Source organism: Panthera uncia, chromosome A2 (assembly GCF_023721935.1).
Source record: "Panthera uncia isolate 11264 chromosome A2, Puncia_PCG_1.0, whole genome shotgun sequence".
Taxonomy (NCBI): domain Eukaryota; kingdom Metazoa; phylum Chordata; class Mammalia; order Carnivora; family Felidae; genus Panthera; species Panthera uncia.
The window spans coordinates 126,647,330-126,669,361 of record NC_064816.1 but is presented as its reverse complement, the minus strand read 5'-3'; positions in this window follow the sequence as shown (position 1 = coordinate 126,669,361).

The window sequence follows — 22,032 nt, the reverse complement described above, 5'->3', positions numbered from 1 at the left end:
CAATTGTCCTGCAGCCAGAGATCAGGTTTTATTACTACTGGCCTCCATAACATAGACAAGAAAACTGAGGCATATATTAAAGGTGGGGGATTGAAGACTCAAGAGCAAGAGCCAAGTGAGATTGCCTGACTCCACCTAGATATTTGGAATAACAGATTCCAACCCCTTTGGTAAGTGATCAGTGAATAATACAGAACCATAGTGACTTTCATTTGAGCCTACTTTTGACTAACTTGGCATTTCAAGTCAAGGGGCAAGCAGTAGGTGAGATACATCCCCAGTTAATCAAGGCCATTCGTAAGTCAATGAGTAATGCCAGCAGTCATATAAAAAGTCTGCTTCAGTAGTATCTTAATGACCAAATCACATTATCTATTTTGGCACCCATTCCAATATTCAATACTTAAAAATAGTTGGTAACTAACCCAACTTGAAAATATTACTAATCTTCAACCCCTAAAAATATTCCCACTGGGGAGTTCAACTTCCCTGTGAGAAAGGCTCATTATCAATAATAATGTGTCCCTCTTGGACTAATCACGTCTGAGCTGACAGTCTTTAAATTGTTTTCCTTAATAGTGGTGATATGTTTGCATGAATGTGTCTATACTACCTCATCTGGTTCCTTTGGTGCACAGTGGATTTATTTGTGAGAAGCCTGGTTGGAACCAGGCATTCAGTCTGTGACTGTGGAATCCTATGCAGATATTAACTGAGACAGAAGGAGGTGAGTAACTTGTCCAGTTTTCCACAGAGGCCCCATTTAAATAACATAAAATTAACCAAAGTAATTAGAAAAAAATTATTTGTAGGACAGTCTATTGACTGAATCACCTTCAAGTGTTAGCTGGATGGATTTCAACACCAGCATTTTTCAGAGGTTAGCTGATTTGCCATTGCTCACACACGGATATGGCTACATATCCATTTACCTCTACTTCCATGAATGCTACCTGAATTGCTTATTCATTTATTCATTCAACAAATATGTATTGGACACTGGGCGTGGTGCTGGGAGCACAGTGGAAAACAAGACAGAACAGTCTCTCATGAAGATTTCTTAGTCTAGTGGGAACAATTAAACATGTAGTACCAACAAGTTACAAGGGTTACGATAGTAATCATTTCTAAGATGGACTTGGTATTAATGGCCATTAATAGACTGTTCTCCATTTTTCCTTCAGTGCCTTACCTCCTATCTTTTCCCAGTATTCCTTGGGATCTTTTATATATCATATCCCCTCTATTCAGAGGGAACCTCCTGTTCTGCTCACACTTCATTTAGATGAATCACCATGTTACTTTGGGAACCTGAGTTCCCACGTTTTTGATGCTAAATACACAAAATAACGGCAAAACCTGAGTGTTAAAGTTACTCCTATGTCCTGACTGTCCACTTCCACAAGTGAGATATTTCAGTTCCTTCAAGAAACATGGAGGTGTCTTTTCTTACATGTTCATACCTTCCCACAAGGTAGCTATGAGAATGCCTGGGTAAAGTGTCATCAAAGAAGGCACTAAGAAGCCAATTCCTGGGGCTCTCCCATGGTGCTCAAGCAACGATGGGAATAACCTGTGAAACAGGGTATATATTCTTTATTGTTAAAGCATGCCACTGCGAAGTTTCTAATGCTCCTTATTGTAGATACCATAAAACTCCCTAACCCCATAATCTGAAAAGTTTGTTTGGCCTCCAAAAGTTATTTCTATTGCAAATACAATTAAACATAATTACAATTATAGAGACCTATTTCTTTTCAGCTAAGCCATGTAATAGTGAGTTGTGTTGTTATGAGGATTACTGTAGGACAGTTTGTAAATAGAACCAAAACTTCTTCTGTGTATTCACCATTAGATAAATTTACTTTGTTCCAGTTTTTTTTTCACTCTACAGTGTTATTTAAAGAAAAATACACACGCACACACAGTTTATATGAATTCCATATTTAAAAAGAAAGGAAAGAAAAGAAGATGATAAATGGTAATGTTTCAAATACTGGTTAAACACATTAATTAAGGTAGATGGTTGCCACAATTGTGGGTTATTTGCAATTCCAAAATCTTGTGAGTTTGTTTTTCTATGTAAAAATACATCATTTTCATGTTTGTTAATATTATCTTCTAAATGTTTTGAATGGAAATTGCAGGGTCTACCAGGATAATTGTTTATTGCTGACTTTTTTATTGTTGTTCTCAAATCTGGGCATGCTAGTGTTCTGTAACTTCCCCCAATTCCCTCAGAAACTCTTTTTTAAACCATATTAAAATGATAGAATTGCTTAATTTTGAGGCACAGGTTCATAATTAGCCTAAATAGTGGTTAAAATGAAGATATTATTTGTAGATGACTGGATTATTTTTGCCATAAGTCAAACAGTCAAATAAGTTAAAGGTTTATTGAGAACTCGGGCAACAGAGGGAGGATGGTTTTTTGTTTTTATTTATTTATGTATTTTGGCTAAATGTTTGCCTTATACTGCAATGTAACAGGTTCTAAAAAATGTATTAAGACCAAGAGGCTTTAACTTTATAAAAGGCCTTATTACATAAATAAGGCCTAGTTTTTAAAATGGAGAAGGAGCTTTTATATCATCTCCTTTCTCCAAAGGGATGATGTCCATTAGCTGCTCAAACCTTTTGGGTGAAAAGGCTTTTAAGCCAGTTTTCCTCCCACCAGATCATGAAGTTAATACAAGGGCTGGAGTCCTATAAATCCCCGGAAGAAAGCAAAGAGAATATGTTTTCCTCTCAGCAATTGTAGAAAAAGGCCTCAAAAAAAAGCTACAGGTGGTTTGGGGCTTGGAATTACTCACACTTGACATTCACAACCAGCCCATAATTCCTTCTGATGCCACTGGACAGCATTACCCTCTGAAAGACATAAGTTTTTCAAGGTTAACTTGGAAGTGGAAAGCAGTTCTTTTTTTTTTTTTTTCCTCTGTTTGCTTGGAAAATAATAGATTCTTGACACAAAAATTAAAATTTATGCTGTAATGCACGTCTTGGTTTATGGGGTTTTGAATAGACAATAAAATAACATATACAGGTTTTCAGGATTATGGGATGAGGAAGTATTATAATACTTTGAAAAATCTATTATAATATTAAAAAACTTTAAAGCTGAATTGACAGTCAAGCTTCAACTAGCTAAAGTTAATTAGTTGTTTCTTCTCATGGCTTTAAGAAAGTAAAAATCTGACTAGATGAAAGAAGAGCTTGTCTGTTTCTCCTCCATCAGAAAAAAAAAATGTTGAATTGGGAGAATGCATTTTCTCCAGGGGAAAAAATAATTTGGGTCATTTTTGGTAAGCATTTTTCTTAAACATAATTCAACAGTCATTTACTGTGTACCTACTGCATGTACAATCCTGGGCAAGTTACTTAACTTTTCTATGCCTTATCAAGAAAAAGGAGATGATAGTTCAAACGTAGTGGAGTTATTGAGAGGATCCAGGCAGTCCACCCTTGTGAAGCCCTTAGGAGAGAGTCTGGCATCTTAAATAAATTTTACTTCTTGCTGGCTCTCGCATAGTTCACCATCTAGCAGCAGAGACACAAACAAATTATGAGACAATGTGATAAGTGCTGTGAGGGAGGCATGTGAGGTAAGCGTTAAAGAAACACAGACAAACAATTATCTCTGTGAAGATGGTAGAAGGAAGGTGAGACAGAAAAGGTGGCAAGTGAACTCAGTCTTGAATGATCATTTTAATTTCATCTGCTCGATAAAGTTGGAAGAGCCATTTCAGACAAGGGAAATAATAAAATGAGCAAAAGGCAAAGAGAATCCTAAAGCTCGTAATGTGTTCAACATAGGAATTCACTAATCAGAGAAATTTAATGTTGCGGCTGGAGCTTAGGTCCCTGGAAGGGGAAGGGCAATGTGGTGTAGAGGTTAAAAAAAGCACAAGACTTGAAAGTTTAAGTAGTTATTCTGTGCTTTACTAGCTTTCTGATTTCGAACAAATTAAACTCGGAGAATCTCAACTCGCTTATCCGTCATGGCAGGGGTAGGGATGCTAAGTGATAGCAACCATTATTTTTAAAGAGTTGCTTGAAGATTAAATGAGATAATATAATAAAACAGATAAAATAATAATAATTTATTAACTACTATGTTCCAAAGACGGTTCTAAACACTTTGCATATACTAACTCATTTGGTTATCACAATGAGTAGGTGCTATTATTATCCATAATTTACAGATGAAGAAACTGAAGCCCAGAGAAGTAACTTACACAGATTAGTAATTGGCAAACATGGATGTAAAGCACTTAGCACAGTACCCAGTTCAGAATGAACATTCAATAAATGTTAGCTATTGTTGCTGCTGCTGCTGCTACTGTAGATTTTCACGCAATAACTAGGAAATTAGAGACTGACTAATGGGAGCCGAAATGACCACAGAAACAGAGCTGCAGCCTCAGACCTTGGCTTCACCTTGCTCTTCTCCTCACTTTCCCACCGAGAATCTAAAGGAAGCAAAGAACAGTAGTTGATTGCTTTCACAGAGGATCATATTACTGTGGAAACAGGAGAATCCATCTAATCTTTCAAATGACTTTTTAGAAGGACATTGCTCAAATTACATCACTCAGATTTTCAACGTGGGCTGCTCCCACTGCATGGAGAGTATCTTTTAGATCTGGCTCATATTCTTCAGTCCTAACTCAGTTTTGTTCCAGTCTATGTAAGTGGATGATTACCACAGTCTGGGTAAAATCCTTTCGTGGAGTCTCCCTTTGTCAAGTTTCCCTTTAAAGATTACCTTTCAAGATCACCATTCCCAACCATTTTGCAATGACTGACATTTACTTTCCTGCTCTGAAATCTTTCCAGAGACTTCCATAGCCTCTGCATTCATAACTATACATAGTAAAGGGATAATTAATGGAGAATAATCCAATGGCAGTACTACCCCATGAATCCTGATTGCTTGGTATTCATCCATCCACAGGGTCCCCACAATTTTCTGACTTTTGACTCATAGTTGTTTACACACCTGGCCATCCTTCACTGCATTTTTTAAAGCTATTATTTTGCCCATTTGAGCCCCTCTACATTCATCCCAACTGAGCTTCAAATCTTTTCATTCGACCTCTTACTGTACCAGTAATTGTACTGTAATTGTACCAGTGATCTCATCTACAAAAGTGACAGCTGCTGCCATCTCTCCACTGAGTTTGGTGCTGTTTGTGGTCTCAGTAAACGTAGCTTTTATTTCATTATCCTGTGCAACATGAAAAAGGGTGCTAGCCTGGGTGTCAGGAGCTGAGCTGTTGACCAGCTACAGGCCGTTGTCAATTCACTTGACCTCTTAGCTCCCTCAACTGTATAATGAAGGGGTTGATCTCTCAAATTCCTCCAGCTTGGAAAAATCTATGGTTTGTCCATCTGGGTCACTGGTATCCTAAGGACATTAATGACATGTTATTTCTAACAAACATAACTTTCTCACGGCTCACTCTGGTTCACGGAGAGTCACTTTCTATGTACAATATTTCAATTAACTAGGTTCTTACCTAAGCAGCTGTAGGCCCAACCTGATCCCAGGTTGTTGACACAACACTAGAGAATATCTATAGCATATTAAAATAGTCTTCCACTGGGCATCCGCTTTCTTCACATGCTAACTTTGTAATAGCACTTTTAATTTTAATCAGACAGTCTTGATGCTTTGCTTCCATTTCAAATGACCAAATTATGGATATTTGTGCCCTGCTTTTCCTTTTTATGTTCTATTCTGAATTATAAATAATTCATGGATTTCTTTTAGTGGGCACCAAATTTATTTCAAGCTCCTGTTGCAAATATATGAAACATAAAATTTAGGAAGATATTTTAGTACCTCCACAGTTTGCAATTACAGAATGATCCATCTTTGAATAGATATTTAATAAGCACCTACTGTGTACAAGGAGCTGTACAGGGTACTCAATACATATTTTAATTGAGTCTGGCTTTGGTTGAGGTTTTAGTCTTAAAAGACTTGGAAAATATACACAAATCTAGTTTTCTTTTTTGCCATTGTTTTTGCTATGCCTTACATACATAAAGACATTGTTTTGTAAATTCCTCCCAGTACAAAAGTGTTTTCCTATTATTTTTAATCACACCCTTGGCTTAGATTTAAATGGCTAAATTAATGGTGCATTTTTTATTTACAATTTCTTATTTGCAGCAACAAAACTATATAGTTACCATAAAACACCCTTTTAAAATGTATTTTGAGTCTGGTGGCTTGTTGACTTTTAAGAGAATGAACTGGAAAGAATAATATTTTTATCAAGGTAGTAACTTTTTAGCTACTAATAAGGAATTTGGTAGATACCGTGGGGAAAATATTCATGTATCCTAGAATTCATCATTCAAGGAAACAAATGTTCCCATGTTTATGTGGCCCTGATACACCGACAGTGCATTGGGAATTCTGTACAATTATTGCATCAATGCTTTTAGATATGATGCCACTCAGTTCCCTGATGCAGAAAGAAGCCATGTTCTTCTCAGCGGTGCTATTATTTGTTATGCCTGGAAGGTCTGGAGCATTTTCTGCAGTGCCAGAGCTTTAGTGCTTTGCATTTCCATCACGGGCATGAGAAAATGTCATTTTCAGGAAGAAAAAAATGAGAGAGAAAGACACGTTCTAGTGTATTGAGTTTTGCTGAAGAATAGTTGCTCTCTGTTGTAATTTTCAGACAAACTTAAATTGTATGTACGTGATAAAACATCCTCATAAATATTCAACTAAGAACTATTCTATTCTATTCTAGATGTTTCTGTATAGTAGAAGACTGTTAAAGACATTTCTTCATTAGTAGTAGCAACGAGATATAGCAGGACACATGTATGCAGCGACCAAAGCGAAGCCATGTAAGAAATAAGAGGGAATGGCAAGGTTGTTCCAGTGATGGGAACAAGTGACACCAGAAAAAAAAATTCATTATAGGAAAGTTTGAGAAGTTTGAAAGTAATAGGAAGAAAGAATGGGGCTAATAGTTTAAGTGGTTTAGAAATTGACCCTACTATTGAAGAACCTTCACTGTCTCTCTATTGTGTACATAAGATCAAATTCAAAGCTCTTTATTAAGACCTTTTATGACACAGCGGTGTTCTCATCTATCCATATTCTTCTCTCATCCTTTTCCATTTTCCATTCCTTGTCAACATCACATATACACACACAGACATCTCCCCCAATATACAGGCACATGCTTATACCACAGGCTATCCAACTCAATTCATGTCCTCACACGTTTCACCTTTGATCACTTTGACCCACATTAATTTCTCATTTCTCTGCATGCTTCAATTATATTTAATCTGTGGGTGGTTTTATTTGATACAGTGGTGTTCTCTGATTCCTTCAGATTCCTCTAGTAAGATTCTAAGCTCATGGGCCTTGTCTTCTATATTTTCTTTTTTTTTTTTTTAATTTTTTTTAAATGTTTATTTATTTTTGAGAGAGAGAGAGAGATAGAGGCAGAGCACAAGCAGGGGAGGGGCAGCGAGAGAAGGAGGCACAGAATCCGAAGCAGGCTCCAGGCTCCGGGCTGTTAGCACAGAGCCTGAAACGGAGCTCAAACCCACGAACCATGAAATCATGACCTGAACTGAAGTCGGATACCCAACCGACTGAGCCACACAGGCACCCCTCTTCTACCTATTTTCTACCCTCACAAAGTCCCCTATCTTACTACTAGGCAATAAATAAAATGTTTAAAAAGTAGAAATATTATACTTTATACATATAAGAACAGAAGAGCAAAAATGTTAATTTTAGAAATTTTTTATTAGAAATCTCTTTGTCCTTGTCCAAGTTGAGATGTTAATTCAAATGTTTTTTCCAAAACAGGAAGAGAGAAAGAGAGCGAGAGAATCTATAATCAAAATCTATGTAATCTTGCCATTTCCTTTGTAAACAAATATACTACTAATCTTTTAAGGGCCAATGAACTTTAAAGTTTTTTTTAGTGGTGATGAATTTTCAACTGCTTACACTTTCTCATTTGTCTTCCTTGTGATCAGTTTCACACAAATGGAACATATAATCAGAAAGGCTATGTGATATATTTATAATAGCTCTACAATTTTAATATAAACATGCTAAGCAATATTGAAGCTATGTTTGCAAATTTTTAAGACATTTTTATTTTGGAATAATCTTCACATTGAACAATATTCACAGGTGAGCATACTGTATTAATCAAGGATATCTCTTAATCTATGCTTCAGTTAGGACTTAAATTAGAATCTGGTAGATAACTCATCACAACTTCAAAAACATCATCATTTAGAAATTAATTAAAGTATAGTGAAATTTCTTCAAAAGACACACTAATCTAATGTATTTCACATGACTAAGAACAAGATCAAGAATGAGACTTAGGCTTATTGAATATAAATGAATATTGTTTTAACATTGGTATACTTCCCCAATAATTAAAATAAATTTGTAAAATGTATTCTAGAGTAGCCTAATTTTTTCAGATGATTCAAATGCAGTGATTATAAATCTCTCTGAAATACTGTTAAGACTATGACCCTATAATTTTATATTCTATTTTTTTATGTGTTGAGAATATTAACCTTCTAACAACAACTAAATTTTTAATGTATATTAAACAATGTATACTCTTAAAATTATTTTAGAATAATTTTGTTTAATTTCAAATACATGATAGGCTGTTAACAGCAACATAAATACTATTGAATTTGGCATGTGAGGGCACTTATTTTATCAAATTATTTTTATCATGATTATAGTTATTTTAAATCAAAATAAATGAAGACAAATATGTGTGTCAGTTGGACATAGGAGTAATAGAGCCTTTAAATCTCATTAGTTTCTCAGAGAAATTAACACTCTGGGTATTTATCAGTGATAAATAAAACTGAATGACTACATTTTTAAATTTACAATTATTTAAGAGAAATATGGACATATGTCTACAAAAGCCCATTTCTACAGCTCATACTTAAAAATAAATACTAAACTGAAACCTTTAGTTTAAAGGTTCTTTTGAGAATTAAATGATTCTAAGAGTCAGAGACAAATAATCATAACACTTTATTTTATTAACTCAGAATAATGAAAGTGTTCAGCTAACTGAACTTGGCTAGTGGTTTATTTCTTAAGGAGAGAGCATAAAGAAGAATGTTTAATTATTATAAGTCAGTTTTCAAACTAAATCATTCGTTTATTCATTTATTCAATGAATATTTATGCACCACCTACTATTTCCACCATACATATTCAGTACAATGATTTTATGATGAATAAAACACACAGTATCTGCTTCATATAGAACAGTTTTTATAAATGCATAATAGTTTTTACACATGGTTTGCTAATCTGGACAGCTGATTATCTCAACTCAAAAGGAATTTTACCCCTTTAAAGGTATCACCACAACTAATGGTTTCACCCTCACTTTTAAATCTTAATGAATAAAGAAAACAAAATCATCCCACAGATTCATACCTAAAACAGCTTATTTCCCCAATCAGGAAAGCAAATGCTCCACCCTACTAAAAAGGATTGAATTCTGGGCACCTTAACATTAGTGGAAGATCAGTTATATCATAAAACTGCATTTCACAGATCACAGGCACTGCTAGGGGAATGAGACCATTAGCTTCTAAGCTTAGAGCAGTTCCCAACAGGTGGGTATATGATTTTGTGCAGTGATTCAATGAAGTCATTTTGCTGGCCAGCTCCCCAGGCTTCCCAGTAAAAGTCAAGTTTCAGCATTATAGCAAGAGTATTCATCAGGGCTGTGTGATTTGGTATATTCTATATTTAGTAGGAAGGGAATGAATTACTATTGATTTGATTTGCATTGGTTTTTAAATTGCAAGGAAATTTTCCAACAAATGGACAGCATGGATTTCTTTTTTTGGCTTAGAAATATCTATCCCCAAAGCCACCTTTTCCATTAATATAGACAGTGCTGGACAAGCCTAGGAGAGGAGTAGACCTGTGATTGGAATGAATTCACTGCAAATGATATTATACTACAATGGGCCTGGGAGACAGAGAGTGGTCCACTAGAGGCTTTGATAGTCAAGTGAGTTTTCATTTTTGAAAACTTGAATAAGCCAGCACTGTAGTGGGAGTAAGATGAGGGAGAAATTAGTCTCTTTGGAAAGCAGAACATATTTATAAACACCTGTTATTTCTCTAGGACTAGCTCTACCTCTCCACTCCACAATTCACCTGCCATCCTTTCATAAAAAGGCTAAAGGCTAATACTAACCTGACTCTGTCATGTCAATGCCAAGCACATCAGCAATAATAGGAAATGCTTTTTCGGTCAAGAGATTCAAATGACTGCTTTGAATGCCCATGACCAACACAGACATTTCTCTATTGATTTTTCTTTTTAAAAGTTGCATACTTCTATCTTACACAAGTTTGTATTGCATTCACTTTCAATTTCTATATTATTTGAAAACTACTAGTATTATTTTTGAGAAATTCAGATACAATTACACTGCATTCACTTTAAAAGAAGGCAAATAAAAATGCAATTTTCTATTCCTCTTTCCTCATCATCATTGTACAGCTTTGAAATTGTGAGGTGTTTCCTCTTTGTAAAGGATTTGCCATAAAGTTAAGATTTTCTAGGTTATTTTGGCATAAGGAATTTGAATAAATCCATTTGTGAGTGGATGCCCACAGAAGGGCAAACCAGGGGCCACAAAACCAAGGCTGTTTACCCCACACTGCCCTCAGGAGCCCAAAGACTCAGTCTCATGCATCTACCAAAGTAATAGAAGAAAAAACACAAAACAAAGGTCGTGATTCCTGCTGATGAAATAAATGGCACCCTGGGATGAATAATACAAACAGCTATTTTAAGTCTGCAAAATAAAAAGTCGTTTCTAAAGAGTAAATACCACATCAGGGATAAGTTAATAGGGAAATGGGGTCTGAAAGGCTCTGAAGAGGACAGACCTAATCGTGTCTAAGCTTATGAGTCTGATGAATATTCCTAGGCAATAATATCACAACAGATTGAATTCTTATTATAGCACATCATATTGTTTCAGTGAAATAAAATGAATTACAAAGTCATTGGATAGAGTGTAGTTTCAGGGGGAGCAGGAAGTGTTTTGTTGGCCATCCTGAAAGTCTTTCCTGGAAGTATTTGTGTCTTCCAGTTTCTATATGTTATCAATTCACAGTAAGTCCCTAGTTTGCTTAGTAAGATAGAACAAAAAATGTCTATGGGGAAAAAAATTAGTTAACCTATTCATAGGTAGCCAAAAATACATGTTTATTATTTATATTTTTCACTTTTAAATTGAAAATACTGGCATATTTTAGAAAGAATCAGAATATGTGTTTTAAAATATCATAAATCTATTGAATTTGGACCTCAGCTTCATCATTCTTAAAACAACCTCTGAGACAAACTCTTTCTGGTCTGACACTTAACCAGTTTCCTTCACTGTTTCAACTATGCTTTTTTTTTCTACTAAGACTATCATGATGAAATTTTAATTCACATACACTGCATTATTTCCTTCAACTAGGTTAAAGAAAAATGGATCCAGGGGGCCTGGGTGGCTCCGTTGGTTAAGCATCCGGCTTGGCTCAGGTCATGATTTCGGAGTTCGTGAGTTCAAGCCCCACATCGGGCGCTGTGCTGACAGCTCAGAGCCTGGGGCATGCTTCAGATTCTGTATCTTCCTCTCTCTCTCTCTCTGCTCCTCATACTCTAGCTCTCTTTCAAAAATAAATAAACATAAAAAAATTAAAACAAAATAAAAATGGGTCCATTGAATAACAATTAGCCCTATTTCCAGAACTAGTACCCAAATTGTCTAAAAGAAGTTATAGGGATTCCAAGCATGGTAAAGGATGTACATTACACATATAGAGCCCTCTATCTATAGAAAGAACCTTTAAACAATTTTTATATATACATATTCTGAAAGTTATACAAGCTATAAAATGACTAGAGAGAAAATATTGTTTATATTAGGAAGAAAGATAATGAATCTTGTTACTTTGAGACGTGTGAGGAGATAGACAGGGAGTGACTAAAATAACGTATTAGACGGACAGGACATGCAACACATCCAGATTCAGATCCCATAGGGACTTGGATGCTGGAAGCCAGTTATTATTTTATTTATGGTTACAGTAACCAAATAGTGGTAGAAACTAAGTGTACAATGAAAGCTCAGGAGAATTTATATAACTTAGAAATAATTGCAGCTTTATTTGGGACTTACAGTTTAAAATCAATCATCTGTAGCAAAAAAAAAAAAAAAGTATGTTATCGATCCAACCATAGAGAGCAGAACTATTGAAAGTAACAGGTCAGCTTATAATATGGCAACTGCTGGCTAAGACCAACCTTACACAGAGTAGATGACCATCTACAGTGTATAATTTGAGGGGCTACAAGATTCTTCCCCCAAACTAATTTTTTCACTTACTTGCCCTGCAAGAGGAATAGCCTTCAGTACACTGTTCAGGTGTACATGCGTACCACTGGAGATTGAGGAGGGTGTTATTTATCACCAGTAATATCTTGGCTACTAATCCAATGGCACTTCCTGATCCTTAGGTTGCCTGATTTCTCAGCAGCATCGGCACAGTTTGCCACCCTGTCCTTCATGTTACGTTCTCTTTCTTTGGCTATCACAATAACATGAACACCTGGCTTTCCTCCTTCTCTGGCTGGGTCCTTTCAGCGTCCTTTGTGGGCTCCATTTCTTTCTTAAATGTTGTTGTTGATCCTTATGGTGTTATTCATGCCTGCTTCTCTCTGGACACTCCCACTTCAGGAAATCTCATACCATAAGTAGTACTGATGATCAACTGGATAAGGGCCACTGTTGACTATTTCAGCACCTTTGTACAGACTACAAAAATACACTCTTTCCTTGCTTACATCTGCCAGGAATCTGTTGTAACAAGTATACAAATCTTTAACACCTGTGATACTTACGGTGTCAACTTGGATGTGGCATCTTTGTGTCATGCACAGCTCATACAACTGTATATACAACTCTAGCTTCAGACATAACAATAGCTAGCACTTATTTAGGACTTACTGTGCCGTGCATTGTTCTAAGCATTTAATGTATAGTAGCTCATTTAATCCTCATGAAAACCATATAAGATTGGTGCTATTGTTATCCCGATTGTACAGATGAGAAAACTGAGGTATAAGAAGGCTAAATAATTTGTCTAAAGTAACGGAGCTTGCATGTAGTGGAGTCAGTATTTGAACCCAGGCAATCTGCAAACAGAGCCCAAATGTATAACTATTTTACAATGCTGTTTACTGAAGAATTCTTTTTTTTTTAAGTGACAAATTCTTGTTTGACATCTCTTGGGTACCTCAGACTCAGTATGTACAAAACTCAGCTTATCCTTTCTTACCCAAACCTGTTTTATCTCCTGAATTCTCTAGACAATTTTCCTGCTTTGTCTTTCTCACTTTTGGTTATCAATCTAGCCCCATCCCCTATTCTAGCTTCCTACTGATACTCATGAATCAGAAAACTAGAAAGGAAGTTTGCACTAAAATGTAAGCCCCATGACCTAGAGAATTTGTCTTTTTTACAGCTATATCCCCCATGCCAAGAAGAGGATTTTTTGATACACAATAAATATTCAATAAATATGTTTGGAATAACTGGATTCAGATCTGAGTTTGCCTTTTACTTATTTTACTTGCCTTTCAGTTGACTCCTCCAAGTCTCAGCCAGATACTTGCCCTGTGATACCTCAGTACTCAGTTCTAGCTCTTATTACAACCAGTCAGAATCTCCCACTAGAGCCTGGGACCCTCTAGTTTCTTCCATTCACCATTTAATCCTAAAAACCCAGCATAGTACCTGGCACAGAGTCAATATGTATTTGCTAAATTAATAAATAAATGGATACATGAAAGACTCCCTATGTCCTCTATCTCTCTAGCTCAAGCAATCTCCTGGTTCACATGAATCACTGCAGATGCTTTCTAACTGGATGAACTGTTTCTAGAATTGCCCTCCTCCCAGACCATTTTCTGTAATTCAGCCAAAATGAGCTTTCTAAAACCAAACTTGACAATGTATCTGCCCTAGTTAAAACCCTTGAATAGCTCCGTAATGCTTAGGATAAAGTCTAAGCTTGATGTATCTTAAAAAACTACTCTTAACCTGGGCTCTGCATACTTCTATCACCTAATCTACCTTCAACCCCTATTTACACTCCATTCTCCAGCCATGTTGAATATTTCCTATTACCATGAGCAAGTGGTAATGCCTTATTTTTACTCAGAGTTCTCTATTTGCTTTGGCCCAGAACACTGACTTTCTCTTGGTTAAGACATTTCTCCTTCCAGGAAGTCACCCCTGACCCCTCAAGCCTGGATTAGGTATACACCCTATGTGCTTCCTTTGTGCAGGAATCTTCAGCACACAGTATTTTAATTGTCTGTTTATTTTCCCATATTCTCCCCTTGACTGTAAGAGCTATGGAGGCAACTACTGCATGCATCTAATTCACCACTGACTTCCACAGAAGCTACTACAGTGCCTGGCACATGACAGATACTCAGAATATTGGTTGGATAAATACCTTTCCCCATCAGTTCAGAATAGTTGATAGAATTAGTTCTTTTTCCTGTTGGATGGCACAAGAACCTGGATCTGAAAGAAGGAAATAAGGGAGGAATAAGTTTAAGGAGGAGGAAGGGGTTGAGCATTTGTTTAAAAGAAAAAAGTTGTGGATTAAATGTAGAGAGTCAATCGGGCACAAGTAGAGAGGACAAGGCTCAGGGGGTCCATGGCCGTGCAATATGGCTCCAGTAACCAGAGCAGGACAGAGTAGACCGAAAATTGCTTCAAATTAAGCCTACCCAGTAAGAAATGGGAGACTTTGGGGTCAGTCCTAGCTGTCAGTTCTGGGAGGAAGTCCAACACAGAGGTGAAAGAAAGGATGACAATAGTTAATAATAGATAATTGTTGAATGAATAAATAAATGGATGGGTGAATGAGTGCAGATTTCCTCCAATGTTCTAGGTAATGTGCTCAGCTTCTGGGAGGCCCACAAGACAGTAACAGAATCTTTATTTTTTTTTTATTTTTTTAATGTTTATTTATTTCTGAGACAGAGAGCGACAGAGCATGAGTGGGGGAGGGGCAGAGAGAGAGGGAGACACAGAATCCGAAGCAGGCTCCAGGCTCTGAGCTGTCAGCACAGAGCCCGACACGGGGCTCAAACTCACAATCTGTGAGATCATGACCTGAGCCGAAGTCGGTGGCTCAACTGACTGAGCCACCCAGGCACCCCAGTAACAGAATCTTCTGATGGAAAAACTGACCCGACAGTGAAGAAGTCACAGAAGGCAATATAGTACAGTATGAACTTGTTTCTTGCATCCTCTCTCCAGATATAACATACAATGTCAAATGATTTAGACCTATTATCTCACTAAAAACTCTGTGGAGTAGGCATTATTATTCATTCCATTTTGCAAATGAGAAAACAGACTGAGAAGAAAATAACTTGCAAGAAATGGATGGTATCAGGATAAAAATACATGTCCTCCTGCTTCCCAAACCCAAGATCTTACTCTCCAGTTCTCTTCCCTTGCATCAGAATAAACACTGTATATTGATGTTTACTCTCTACCAGGTTGATCACATTAATTATCTCATATAGACTTCCCTACAACTCTAAGAGGTAAAAACTGAGACTTAGAAAAGTACTTGCCTAATGTCAATCGATAATAAGTGTTGAGTTGGATTTTAAATCTAGGTCTACTTGTTTCCAAAGTCCAAATGCTTATGCTCTGCATGGTTACCCTTCTTCCAAAAAATTAATCTTTACCACGAGAAGGGGCCTGGGTTAGGGCCAAATGATTAACAAGGGTGAATCGAAATAGAGTCTTTCAGTTCTGAGCTAGAAGAGAAAAGCTTGAATCCTTCTTGCAGCCCGGACATAACTGATTCTAGTAGGGACCAGCCAGGTTAGGATGAGGAGTGGCTAGACTAGTGGGGAGAGGTCTACAAAGGGAAAGGGAGTGCCAGGCAATCTGGACAGAGCCTGCCCAGAGGACCAAATGGCTCCAAGCCTGCAGAGTTGATGGCTAGATATCAAACCAAGAATGAGTGGTTGCTAATAAAAATAATAAAGCGAAAAGGAAGGAAGTGGAGAAAGCAATATAAAATCATCTTAACCAACTAAAGTTTGATTAGCGAAAGCTTTGGCTATAAACCGAGACACATTTCCACATTTATACATGTCTCTTTTTCTGTGAACTTTATATTCTATAACTTCATCTTTCAGCAATGTTGTGTTGAAATAGAACGTTCACTGCTATAATCATTTAATATAGAGCATTTGTTTTAGGTTATGTGGACACAGTCATATACCAAACAATCCAGACGAAGAGACTAGGGGAATGATCTTTCTTTTTAACGCCAAGAAAATATCCACACTGATTTAGAAGAGATCAGCAGTGTGGTGGTTTTCTCTCTCCCTAAGCTTGCCTTAATTGTTTTCTCCGATGTTTGTAGTGCAATCGGATTATATTAAAAATAATAATGACTGTTAATTAGAAGATTTAAATTAGGCTGCAAATATTTTTCCTTTCTAATAGGCTAATTGCCAAAGAAGAAAGTCTATGTGGAAACTCACGGGAGAAACTGCCAAATACAGAAGAGGTATCTTGATTCAAAAGTACCAACAGGCAGCTATTTCCCTTGTTTGTCTGTCAGTTTCACAAGTTCACCCTGTAGGTGGAAAAAGTCAGCAGATGATATTTGTTAAGAGTGGCAATATAGCATGATGGCAGGAGTCATAGATACAGAGTCAGGCATCTGGAGTTGAGCTGTGGATATACCACCAATTAGCCATAGAATTTTGAGTAATACTCTTCCCTTCTGTAGGCCTGTTTGGGTCTCATCTATAAAAATACAGTTCGGGGGTAGATGATTGCTAAGACACCTTTCAGTTCTGAGATTCAGTGATACTAAGCTAATTGAGTCTAACAGCTCTAATATGTTAACTGTTTGAATATTGAAATGGTAATTGCAAGTCTAGCTACACCACAGTAGTGGTTATGGTCGTCATTCATATCACAGGAATTCCCAACTGGTGACCATTCACCCCCCTCCTTCAATCCCTGGCTTTTAGCTGTTTCAAAATAAGGAATTATGTAGAATGGAAATAGAAGCCAAATCCTCATGGTGCCCTGAGAATAGTCCTGTAGCACCTGCTTCTCTATCCTGTTCATTAAAATAAAAAAATAAAATCTCCCATGTCCATCTGGCACCATTCAAAGTTTGCCAACCTGGCATCTTTCATGGAGACTAAATTCACTGACTCTTATCTAAAACAGATTTTATACTTTTTGTTCATAGGCTCAGCATGAATGGAATCAGCAGATTTTGCTGTAACTAGTTTAATTCCAATAAGCAAACCACAAATTCCATACTACTAATTTTGCCCCATGTTCTTCAAAACAGATTACAGAAACAGCAATTTAAATGTGGAGGAAAAATAGGACAATCCTATCAGTGCTTAGAGTTTATTTTAGAATGACTAATATTTTGAGATTCAATGTCATAATAAATGACTCTGTTAGAAAATAAGATAAACCTTCAAAAACAATCCTGGAAATTATTATTCAATTGGATGCACATATGTACATTATAAGCTACTGAATCTATAAAATAATGGCCAATTAACTTTTTAAAAATAAAAAGTGACTGTGGCTATATACACAATCTCAGGAACCTTCATTATTATAAAGGCAATAGGGAAACAGAATAACACTGCATATTCATTCCAATAAAAATTGTACCCTGAGTATGTATCACCAACCTAATGAGCTGGCGAGATGTTTCTGTAACCACTATCACATGAAAATTAAAATTTCTATTTATTTTTAAAACATTGCCAAATATTCATCTGGGCTCTTTTTTATAATACTTTTTCTGAAAACTAAAAGTGACGAAAACCACTAAAGCTCTTGATGCTTTTAATCTGTGCAAAATTCTGTAGTGTCTCTTACATAAATTGAAGTTGAGATGTCCTGCAAAACTTTCTTCCCCTCAAATGAAAAGAAGAAAATCATTCTTGAAAATGTTATAATGCCAATGATCTGGAAAAGCAGGTTAGGATACCTAAGAAGGTTTTTCTTAAGAGAGTCATAAGTAGCTCTTTTTCCAAGAAGAGAAGTCCATGATGATGTCCAATCCTGAATAGAATCAAGACTTTTGGGTGAAAGAAGATACAATGTCCTTTGCCCAGAGCTTCACAGCATTGTTCCTTGCTTGGCACTACAGAAAGTTTTTCCTCAGCATTAATACTTGGGGAGATACAAGACAGAAAAGTCAGTGAAATATGGGCAAATTATATAAGCATTACATGGAAAAGATAGGCTTTAGTCCCTCCACTCTACCTATAGTGGTTTGTCACCTCTGGGGTCCATCTCCACCTTCCCAGGGAAACTACCTTCCAAAAGTAAGTTGGAGGGCCAAGTGGTGGAGGAGTCATAGGGTAACCTCGATTCAGTTATGAATTGTTCGCATTATAACAAGAGAATTTAGAGCCAATTGTATTTAAATGAATATTATCAGGGCGCCTGGATGGCTCAGTTGGTTGAGCATCCAACTTCGGCTTGGGTCATGATCTCACGGTCTGTGGGTTCCAGCCCCACGTCGGGCTCTGTGCTGACAGCTCAGAGCTTGAAGCCTGTTTTGGATTCTGTGTCTCCCTCTCTCTGACCCTCCCCCGTTCATGCTCTGTCTCTCTCTGTCTCAGAAATAAACATTAAAAAAATAAAAAAAAATAAATGCATATTATTGTATGTTTCCCTACATAGAAACAGAATAATACCTACCATTTATCATGCACTATGTGCCAGTCACTGTGCTATGTGCATTACATATACTCTTTCACTTAAAACTCGCAACCACTCTGCAAAGTAAATGGCATTATCTCTTTTTTTAAAATAAGGAAATTGAGGTTGAAGGAGATTAAGCAATTTACTCACGAGGGATAAATGGGAGAACTGGAATTCAAATTTAGGTTTATCTAATTCAAAAGCACATGCTCTATTCAACAAAACAAAATGTGTTAGCAAGTCCACAATGTATGACTCAAGACCATTAAAAAAAATTAAATGTTAGGTGTTACAGTATTCTAAACAATTCATTTGCAGGTCCTCTAGTTCCATCGGTCAACTCAACTAGACAGCAAGAATAAGAGAGAAGTTACAAACAAAAGAATTAGTAGACAGGAGAGGAACTAAGATTAAATGGGGGAAAGCCTATACTAGCAATTCCTAGGCATAACCTTAGAAAAAAAAAAATGTACCTAATTAATGCGCGAAAGCGCTAGACACAGTGGCTATTGCTGGGTTTTTGGGTTTTTTTTTTTTTTTTTTAAGTGGAACAGAATGTTTGGCATGAATCTCTTTCTGTGTTCCTGAATGACAGCATTTTATGCATTGTTGCCTTTTTGAGGTTATAGAACAGAGAAGTCCAGGATTTAACCTCCTAGTTTTGTATTTGCATTTCTCAGAATTATGTTAGTGTGGCTTGCTGTAGACAGGGTAAAGGTAAAAAATGCCTACACTGAAAATCCTCTGGGAAACAATAAATAATATTCAGAGTAAATCTACAAAATTTATCACAGACATACACACTAAAAGAATGCTTTTGGCAGCTTGGCACACCTTTATTCACCTACATAGAGAGAAAAAAACAGGCTTGTTTTCTCATTTACCCTCACAACGTTCCTTTGAATTAGGAAATACCTCACAGTAAGAAAGACTAAAGCACACTGCTTATAAAAAAACTGAACTTCATGTATAAGATTCCCTAGTGTTTTTGTTTTCCTTTTGTTTTAATTTTGGTTTGGCTTGGTTTTGGAAGATTATTTTATCATCTCAAAAAGATGAGATTTCTATGTTTAAATATCTCCAGATATCTGGATAAATAATTAAACAGGCAGCTAGTTGTCTGGTTATAATTATTCAACAGTCATTTTAAAAATTATTTATTTATTCAATGCTATTTGTTTTACATCTATTGAATGCGGACAACACGGGAGATTGAAAGATAAATAAGATTGCAAACCTGCCCTAAGGAAGCTTAGAATTTATTGATATAGAAAAGGTTAATGTATATATAATAATGAAGTAATTACCATAATACTTGTGGAATCCCATAAAAGGGGAAAAGATCACTACGCAGTAGGTGATAAGGAATGGCCTGATGGAGAGGCAGCATCTGAGCTGGGTCTTGAACAGTGGAAATTATTTGATAGAGACAAGATGGAGAATGAAAAATAGCATTCAGAAGCATACAGTATTAGCAGAGGCATGAAGTTGAGATATTTTAAAGCCTGTTTTAGAAAGCCATATATTCTACTTGAACTATAACCCAAGATGTAAACAAAAAATATTCCCAGGAAAGTAAATTTGAGTTGACATTTAGAGTCTTGCATTGACTGACTGCATAGAAATTATGAGGAATACTAAGAGTGGAATTCTTCATAGAAGGAATGCAATGCATTCATTTTTAGATATTGGGGGCACTAAGTCATATAGGCTGAACCCCAACAAAGTGAAAGCTAAGATGGCTTACCTGAGATTACTCTGATTAGAGAGGAGACCAGAAGAATTACTATGAATATACCATAATGGCTATGCAGTAGTGAAGGCCCAGATGAAATTAGATAGCATGAATAGATGTTGAACCCAACAGCAGAATTTTGTCACTTTATCCAACAAAATTGGAACAAAGAAAGGGGCAATATAAGTGATTTATTGTTGATAATGGAACTATGCAGAAAGTCAAGACTGCAAAGAATCTTAGGATGCCACAGGAAATACTGAAGACACACACACCAAGAGGTCCAGCCTGGTTAAGAAGGCAAGTGAATACACAGGATCAGTGGCCTGGCAGAAGTTTGAGAAGTCCAGGACTTGGGGATCACAAAAGGGAATGACAGAAAGAGCAGGCATGAGAGAGGAGAAAAAATAGTTGTAGACAGTTGGAGGAAGAATCAGAGACAGAGTATTGGTCACAGAACATTACTTCATGGTGATGAATATCAGAGTATGTTTATGCCAATAGTTAGGATTAAAATGCCAGTTTTTATTTAAAAGTTTGGAAAGCAGGGGCGTCTGGGTGGCTCAGTCAGTTAAGCATCTGATTTTGACTCAGGTCATGATCTCACAGTTCTGCTAGTTTGAGCCCCGCATCGGGCTCTGCACTGACAGCTTAGAGCCTGGAGCCTGCTTTGGATTCTATGTCTCCCTCTCTTTCAGTTCCTTCTTTGCACACGTGCTCTCTCTCTCTCTCACACACACACACAAAAATGAGTAAACATTAAAAAAAATTTAAGTTTAAAAAGCAGAAGAAACAGTCAAAGAAGATGGAAGGATTTTTTTTCCAAGGCATAGTGAAAGAAACTAGTAGAGGATGGGGAGGAGAGGTGATCAAGCAGATGGGCATGGGAAGGGCTGAAATGGAATAAGTATATATTCCATAAGAGTCAGAATGGGGAAGAGGCACTGAATGTCACAAAGGTGAAGGAAGCTGGAAGACCCAAGCAGAGAGCTGTTAAGCAGGTAAAATGTTCTTAATTAAGGGGTTTGGAAACTCAACCAGTCCCAGTGGACAAACTAAAATGTAAGTACATAAGTCTGCTAGGGCTGATGTATCAAAGTACCACACACTGGGTGGCTTAAGTAACCGAAATTTATTAGTTCACTGTTCTGGAAGCTAGAAGGTCAAGATCAAGGTATGTCCAAGGTTGGTCCCTTCCGAGGGCTATGAGGGAAGATCTGTGCCATGCCTCTCACCTAGCTTCTGGTGGTTTGTTGGCAATCTTCAGCATTCCTTGGCTTGAAATGTCACCCTGATCTCCACTTTCATCTTTATATGGTGTTCCGTGTGTGTGTGTGTGTGTGTGTGTGTGTGTGTGTGTGTAAATTTTCCCATTTTATTAAGACACCATCTTTTTGGATTAAGGGCCTACCTATTATTCCAGCATGACC